Raw genomic sequence first — 7,960 nt, forward strand, 5'->3', positions numbered from 1 at the left:
GCGTAGTGAGAAAACTGTGTAAAGCAAGTAGTTGTGGCTGAGTGGTTAAGGTGATAGATTAGAAATCCATTGGTGGCTCCCTGCACAGTGTTGTATCCTGCTAACTATGGAGGAACTTGTGGTTCTTTAATTTCAGTGCCTGAGAATCCTTGGTGTCAACAGGATCTAGGTCTTGTCTCACTCTCAGGCTATGTCTACACTACAGAATTATATGGCTTTAGTTAAAACGTTTTCATTAAACTGCTGTTGCGTGTCCACACTATGCGGCTTGTGTGACCAGAGCACATCCATGTTAGCAGCTCTTGGATCGCCACACAGAGCAGTGCACTATGGGTAGCTATCCCACTGTGCAACAGGGTGCTTTGGGAAGGGTTTGCAATGCCTCATGGGCCAGTACAGCATCACATGATGGCAGTTTCTCTATCACATCATTCCATGGGCATCCTACTACATTGCCAGCTGCTTTTCAACTGAAGTGTGTGAGGCGGGGCAGAGACTGTGTGTGTGGGAGGAGAGGGAGTGTGTGTGTTAGAGAAGAGTGAGTGTGTCAGCACGCTGCCTCTAAGTTCAGACAGCTGCTGGAAGCAACCAGTCCTCAGGCAGAGGGAGAGGGACAGCCCCAACACCAGACCCTGCTTCCCTCATTGGCGCAGCTCAGCTCAGCAGTCTCTGTCACACACACACACACACACACACACACACACACACACACACACACACATGCTGTTACCTGCCTAGCTCTGTGTCAGGGGTGCTGGAACAGGGGGGTTTAGACGGCCATGGCCCCACCACTTTTTACCAGCCGTAAGGATGAATGACAGAAGGGTGTAGAGGGTGGAGTCTTAGGGCAGGAAGAGGCGTTCTGTGTGTGTGGCCTCGGGGGGAGGGGTAGGATGAGGCATCAGGGAGAAGGGGTGGTGTGGGGTTGGGGGCCTCAGGGAGAAGGGGCAAAGTGAGTGAGGGGCCTTGGGGAAGGAGCATCATGGGGGTGCCAGAGTTCAGACACCGATGCCCCCCCACACTATGAGGAAGCTCCCGCCACCTGCTCTCTGTTCATAGTGCGGGAGAGAGCAGCATTCCATGGTAGTGATTTGCTCCTTGCTGCCAGAGCAGAGCAGCAGAACTTCAAAGAGCTGGTAACTGAGGGAGCATAGTGTGTTTTTCACACACCTGAGCAATATAATTCTGCTGAAATTACTTTGAAGTGCAGACCTGGTCAAAGATTCACACACACACAGCTTGCAAGGAAAACTTCACCTGCTCTTCTGCTTTGCAGAATCCAAACACAAGCAAAGCTTGTCAGGCCCTGGTGGGGTCTGGCAAGAAGTCAGGTATGGACAGACACCATTCCTTAACTAGAAGCAGGCACCATGGCTTAGCTGGTTAAAACACCTGTTTTGTAAACAGGAGATTCTGGGTTCAACTCCCAGTGGTGCCTTGTTGAGTAGCTTTTGGAGCACCTGGTATTGGCTACTGTCAGAGGACAAAATACAGAGCTAGATGGACTTTTGGTCTAGTTCAGAATGGCTGTTCCTATGATTTAAATTACACTCACAGGCACTGATAATAGAGTTACTAAAAGTTTGGGAGTTAAGAGCTGATAGGTCAATGTTCCAAGCCCATCATAGGTGACCCCCTCCCTCTGGGACAGGGGCAGGTCTGCGCTCTCACACCAAATGACTCATTGTGGATGCCAGAATCTGTGGGAAGCTCATTTAGTTTATGTTGAGGGTTGAGTCCTGCTTTGTGCACCATGTGTGAGAATGAATATCCTAAACCACCCTTTGAAATAAATGCAGAAAGAAGTGTTATTCTCCCTGTCTCAAAGAAGACAGACCAAAGGAGAACTGCCATTGAGTCCACGGTAATACTCCACTGCCATTTTACCTTTTTTGCTTACTAAACTCCCTCCCAACCTTGTGGGGTTCCAGAGCCTGGTATTGAGCCTGAGCCAAGATGTCTACACTACAAATTTACCACCCCCCAGCCCAAGCCCCAGGAGCCTGAGCTGGCAGCCCTGGGTGTTTCACTGCAGTGAGGACATACCCTAACATGATGTCTACACTGTCATAAACACACCCAAGTCACTATTCTCAAACCCTGGGTCTTTGATTCAGGATTGTGGGGCTTGTGCTGCAGGGTTATAAAATTACAGTGTAGACACGTGGGGTTGAGCCCAGCCTCTGAGACCCCACGAGGGGTGAGGGTCTCCGAGCCTGGTCTCCGAATGCCTACACTGCAGTTTTTAGTCTCACAACCTGAGCCCCAGGACCCCAAGTCAGATGATCCAGGCCAGCCGGGCCATAGGGCTTTTATCACAGTATAGATGCACTCTCAGGGTATGGCTACATTGCAATGTAAGCCCAGGGTTAGTAGAAGTCATGTCAGCAGCCCCAACACATAAACATAAACCATGAGGAAAAGACCCACCCCCAAATAAGCTGGGCAGTGTCCTTTTCCCTCAGGTTCTTAAGTCCAGCAACCAACAGTCCTTTAACATGAGCCATCACCTTTCTGCACCCCACTCACAGTTGTTGTCCTTAGACAGTGCAAGCCCAGAGTTGCATCTGTAGAGTTCACCTCCCATCCTGGTGGAAAAGGGGGAAAATAAGAAGGCACCATACTATGTGGTCAAAAGACTCACTCATCCCTCCACAGCCACCCTATCCTTAAGTTGCTCTAACCCCTAAATTTTAGTATTGGAACCCAAACCCCAGCCCACTTGGCTTTGGAACCCATGTCTCCTGCATAGCAAGTGCTATTGAATTCAGGGTGAGTCCCTCAATCGGGGTCTGCCAAGCACAGTTCTGCTGCCCTTGATTCATACAACAAGGATAACAACACTTTATTTCTCCTGCCCCAATAACAAGGAGACTATGAATCCAACACCAGCCAAAAGTGATCATTTTGGCAAACAATCCCATCATGCTGAGCACCTAGACAGGGTGGGTGTGCCCATGCAAACGAGATCAGATCCAGAAGTCCTCTTCCACAGCTCATCCCTAGATGTCAGGGGGGAGCTCATTCAGACCCTGCTTACATATTTAGTATAGAAATTTCCAACATCCTGTAAAATCCACATGCAGACTCATACACGAAACCTTGCAAGAAAAACTTCCTGAGGGGGTCTGAAGCACCTGCTGCTGGAGGGAAGGAGGGAGCCGTGGGTTGGGATTGAGGAGCACTGTAAAAAGGAGGGGGCTCTGGGTTGGGATTGAGGGGCACTGAGAATAGGAGGGGGCTGTGGGTTGGGATTGAGGAGCAGAGTGAGGAGGAGTAGGCTGTGGTTGGGATTGAGGGGCACTGGGAATAGGAGGAGGCTGTGGGGTGGGACAGAGGAGCAGGGTGAAGAGGAGTAGGCTGTGGTTGGGAGTGAGGAGCAGTGTGCATAGGAGGGCCTGTGGGTTGGGACTAAGGGGCACTGGGAATAGAGGGGACATGGGTTCGGGCTGAAGAGCATCCTCGTTTGGGGATCCAGCAGGACAGAGGAAGGCAGAAGGTGATTCTAATTCCTTAGGGATATTCTGTGTGTTTTGTGTGTGTGCAGGGGAGGAACAAGCTATATTCCCAGAGGCCTTTATTCCTCCAGCCTGCCAGGACATAGGGGATGTCAGGAAGTTGCCCTTTCAATCCCACACACACAAAGACCTTTCTTAGGAAAGGCAAAATCCTGAAGCAAAAAAGTAACATCAAAGAGGACTCCAGAAAGACAGGTTTTTAAGATCTTGAAGAGTAGTCTATCACGTGACCAGGGACTTGAACCCTGGACCCTCAGATTAAAAGTCTGACATTCTACCAACTGAGCTAGCCAGGCTCACAAACAAAAGAAGCAAGTTGCTGCAGAGGAGAAACTAGTCAAGAAAAAGAGAGCAGGAAACAATAGGGGAAACCTGCTGCTCTCGCTGTCTCTCTTCCCAGCCCTAGCCTGGCTTGGTATTAGTGCTGGTTAAAAAGAGGGGGAAATATCAGCATCTATCAGCCTTTTATACCTGTACAAGAATCAGGCACAATACAGAGGTACCCAGCTGCAAGCACCAAATGGTAGGATTGGCTAATGCAACTTGTAGAAGTCCAGGGCACACTGGGATATAGAGCCAAGTGTACATCATCATCATTATTTCAAAGTGATAATGATAAAGATAGAAAGGTTCACAATTGACTAAGTAGTTAAATACAAAGGTGTACATTTGGCAGTGTACATTGGTAAATTCTGGCTCCTTCTCAGGCTCAGGTTGGCCACCCCGGTCTAGATGTAGAAGTTACAAAATTTAAACTTGAAAGAGGGGCCAATTTTCCCATCATTTCACACCTTTACATCCAAACATGATGACGTTCTGAATGAACCCTCCTCGTTCACCCAGAAGATCTTGGGATGGATGTAGGAGTCAGTGGGTAAAATTCTCTGGACTCTGTTATGAATCAGGTCAGAGCAGAGGTACATAGTGATCTAGTCTGGCTGTAAAATCTATATATCAACACCAAATATGGTGTTAAATTAGTCCTCAGAAACAGTTGTTCCCCATCCAGATCCCAGCAAAGGGCAATCCAAGGAAGCGGGCTGTTTAGGAAGGAAAGAAGAAAGATGTCCTTCTCTCCCTGGAGGAATTGGGCTCTGTGATTTGGACAGAAAGGAGGGGAAGGAAATGGGTACACGATGGCAGTAGAACCTAAGAAATGAAACACAACAGGCTTCTGTGCACATTGATTCTGAACAGTGAATGAACCTGACTCCCGTATCATGAAAAGCCAAAAAGCCATTTCTTTCTATGTCCGGGAACACTAGGAGAAAAGCGTTCCAATAATTCCTGACCGTTTACTTTTGAAGTATTTTACATTATAAAGAAAATTGTAACAAAATTAGTCTGAACTTGAGCTGCCTGTTATTAAAAGCTGGTTCCCCAATTCAGTTCCAACTGCTTTGCTAGAAACACCCCCAGGTGTCACCCCAGGAAGAGAAAAAAGAGAAACCCCCAATTGGCACTGCCCTTGGCTCCAGGCTGCTGTCCCGGAGTGCGGGTGGGGACTGATTGTTTTCTGCTGAGGAGGGAGCCAGTATAGGCCTCTGGTGCTATGCTCCTAGCATCTGCCCAGCCCAGGCTGTCCTCTGCCTCAGCTGCTGCTCCCTCCATGCTCTAGAGTTAAACATGCAGGGCCCCCAGGGGACTAGAGGCTGGGACAGGGCAGCAGCCTGGGTTTGGCTGGGAAGTTGCTGGGAGTTCTCGTTCCCTGAGAACTGGCCTGGCTGCCTTCTCAACAGCAAACACATCAATTCCACGCCCCCATCCCCAGAAAAATCAGCCTGGAGCCAAGGGCAGCATGGGACAATTCCCTTTAATTCCCACCGAGGCATGAGAGAACCCAGGGCATTTCTAGCAGAGCTTATGGAACTGACGTGGGGAAACCAGCCTTTAATAACAGGCAGTTCAAGTTGAAGCTAAGTGTTTTTAACAATTTTTACAACATTAAATAACCCTTCAATCGTAGTGTCACCATCCATAAAATTGCTTCAGCCTTATAGGTTCCCAAGTGCAAAACTAAACAGCTCTTCAAATACAAGGGAGCAGAGATCAATCAGTGTTCAGAGTCATCCCACATAAAAGAACCATGTTGTGGTACATACTGGCCCCATCATGTGGCCATCACCTTTCCTTCCTCTCTGTTAAAAGTCTTGGTATTTTACACAGAAACTTTCTTCCCTCAGGAGAGACCTGGGAACCAGGGCTGCCAGCCAGACAAACACCTTTAAGAGGAGACATAACCTGTCAAAAAATGATCTCCCTTTTTCAGTTCAGTGACAGCCTGAAATGTTACTTATCCCAGCAGAGCCAGAGGATTGAAAGCAGCTACATCAAACCCCTGTGTAGCTAACAGGAGTGAACACAAACACTCCCTTGTATCTGAAGAGATGTTTAGTTTTACCTTTGGTAAACTACAAGACAAAAGGGAAAGATGCCAGATATAAAGAGTGGTGCCAGATATAAAGAGTGAAACATGAAACAATCATCATAGTTATGCACATAGTGACTGCAAAATCTTTCTATATTCTTCTTATTATCATCAGTGTATTATTTTCTCTGGAGTCTAGACATTGACTATACCTTGAACAAGAAATTTAGATCTTGATAAAATAATCGACTACCCCTGGTTAAGGAAATGGACTTGACACCCACTGGGGTGTCCCTACACAGGTTCAAGTACTAACAACAGTGGCTGCCTTTTAGCCATAGCTTTTAATCAGGGCAATACATTGATACAAATTCCTGTTAAATAATTTCTCAGCCAGAGTCCTTCACCCACATTCCTTAGGGCACTGGGCCACCATGTGGACATTTAATTTCCCTCCTCAATTTCACACAGAGACACAATTTCCTTTGTACAGATCCATGAACCACAAAACCTCCCTGTGTCTCTTGTCTGACCCGGGGCATTCAATTGTATTGAAACCTTCTCTCCTGCAATGGCAATGGTCAGACAGAGGGGACATGGCCACCTTCACCTCTGACAGTGAGATATTGGCTCAGCTCTTTCTTTATGCTGCTGTTGTTAGTCCATGAAACATCAAGGATGGAATGCAAGGCTGAGTTCACATACCAACCCCCTGAAAAATTTCAGTGCCCCAGAGAAATGGAATGATATGCTAGAGATTTGAATAGGAAAGGGACTGTCTGACTTGTCAAAGCGGGGAATGAACAACAATCTACAGCAATGTCATTAACCGCAAACACACTCTAATCATGCTCCAACCAGAAGGAAAATGGGCAGGAATTCTTGCTGTTCAGCCATGGACACACTTACACTAATGCACAGCCATGAGTGTCCTGGGGAATCTGTACTGAGCAATTTGAATTGACAATTCTGTGAGAACAGAGTTATTGTGTGGTAAAGCAACTATATATCAAGTAGTTGTGGCTGAGTGGTTAAGGCGATGGACTAGAAATCCATTGGGGTCTCCCCATGCAGGTTCAAATCCTGCCAACTACAGAAATGTTAGTGTATTGTCATTGCTGTTGTCTTAGTATTGGGGATCCACGGTGCCAAACTGGAGCCCAATCTGGTCTTGCTCTTAGGCTAGCGACACTTAAAATACTGTTGTGATACTGCTATAGGACTTTGGAGTAGACAGTTGCTACAGTCAGTGGAGGAGTTTTCCATCCCTCTAATAGCTACATTGACAGAACAATCTTTCTTTTCATTTATCACTATCTAAGCAGGGTTTAGGTCAGCTTAACTATACTGGTTCAGGGTGTGTGGATTTTTCACACCCTGAAAGACATACTTGTTAGAGGGTTTATCCCTTCACCCTCCCATTCCCTGTTCCTTCTCACATGAACAGAGAGCAGCAATACCCAACGTTCAAAGGTGCAAACAATTCGATGTTTATTGAGGTAAACTTCCAGCAAGCAATGATTCCAATTTCCTTCCTCAGTATCTGACTTCCCAGCTCTGACAGCACAGAGCCTTGCTTGTGTCCCTGTTCCCTTTCCCTATTCCTATTCCCCCCCTTAGCAAAACATAATTCCAATTCCCCTACCCCAACCCCCTTTCCCTGTTCCCGTTCCCTGTTCCCATTCCCCCCCTTACTTCCTGATTGACTGCAGACTATATAGTAAAACTTGAGTTCTGCTTAGCTATACCTTAACCAATCATTTTACTGAAATTTAACTAACCAATCCTAACATATTGTAACATGATTATCTAACCAATTATATCCCACCACCTTAATTGGTTTACACCCAACAAATTAATTATACAGCAGACAGAAAAAAACACAGAACCAGACAGAGATTATACAAACAATAGGGAAGTGGGGACTACAGTAATAGAACAACAAAGAAATGAGGATTTCACACCTCAGCTATTGATAAGTGAGTTCTTGCCAGATAGGATGCTATAGCGGTAGAGGTTGTGGGTGCTGTTTGCTTAACTGTCTGTCCCACAGGGCAGGATTTTGAGGTTCACC

General features: G+C 46.8%; 3 non-coding genes across 3 annotated transcripts; 2 read left to right on the forward strand and 1 right to left on the reverse strand.

Annotated features, from left to right (window-relative positions):
- Positions 1–1,364: 1,364 nt before the first annotated feature.
- Positions 1,365–1,438, forward strand: TRNAT-UGU (transfer RNA threonine (anticodon UGU)). The gene has a single exon. It is a non-coding gene; the product is annotated as a tRNA-Thr (tRNA).
- A 2,303-nt stretch (positions 1,439–3,741) lies between these two features.
- On the reverse strand, positions 3,742–3,814 carry TRNAK-UUU (transfer RNA lysine (anticodon UUU)). Its single transcript has one exon. It is a non-coding gene; the product is annotated as a tRNA-Lys (tRNA).
- Positions 3,815–6,899: 3,085 nt separating this feature from the next.
- TRNAS-AGA (transfer RNA serine (anticodon AGA)) lies at positions 6,900–6,981 on the forward strand. Its single transcript has one exon. It is a non-coding gene; the product is annotated as a tRNA-Ser (tRNA).
- Positions 6,982–7,960: the final 979 nt, after the last annotated feature.

The sequence above is a fragment of the Emys orbicularis genome, chromosome 15, assembly GCF_028017835.1.
Source record: "Emys orbicularis isolate rEmyOrb1 chromosome 15, rEmyOrb1.hap1, whole genome shotgun sequence".
NCBI lineage: Eukaryota > Metazoa > Chordata > Testudines > Emydidae > Emys > Emys orbicularis.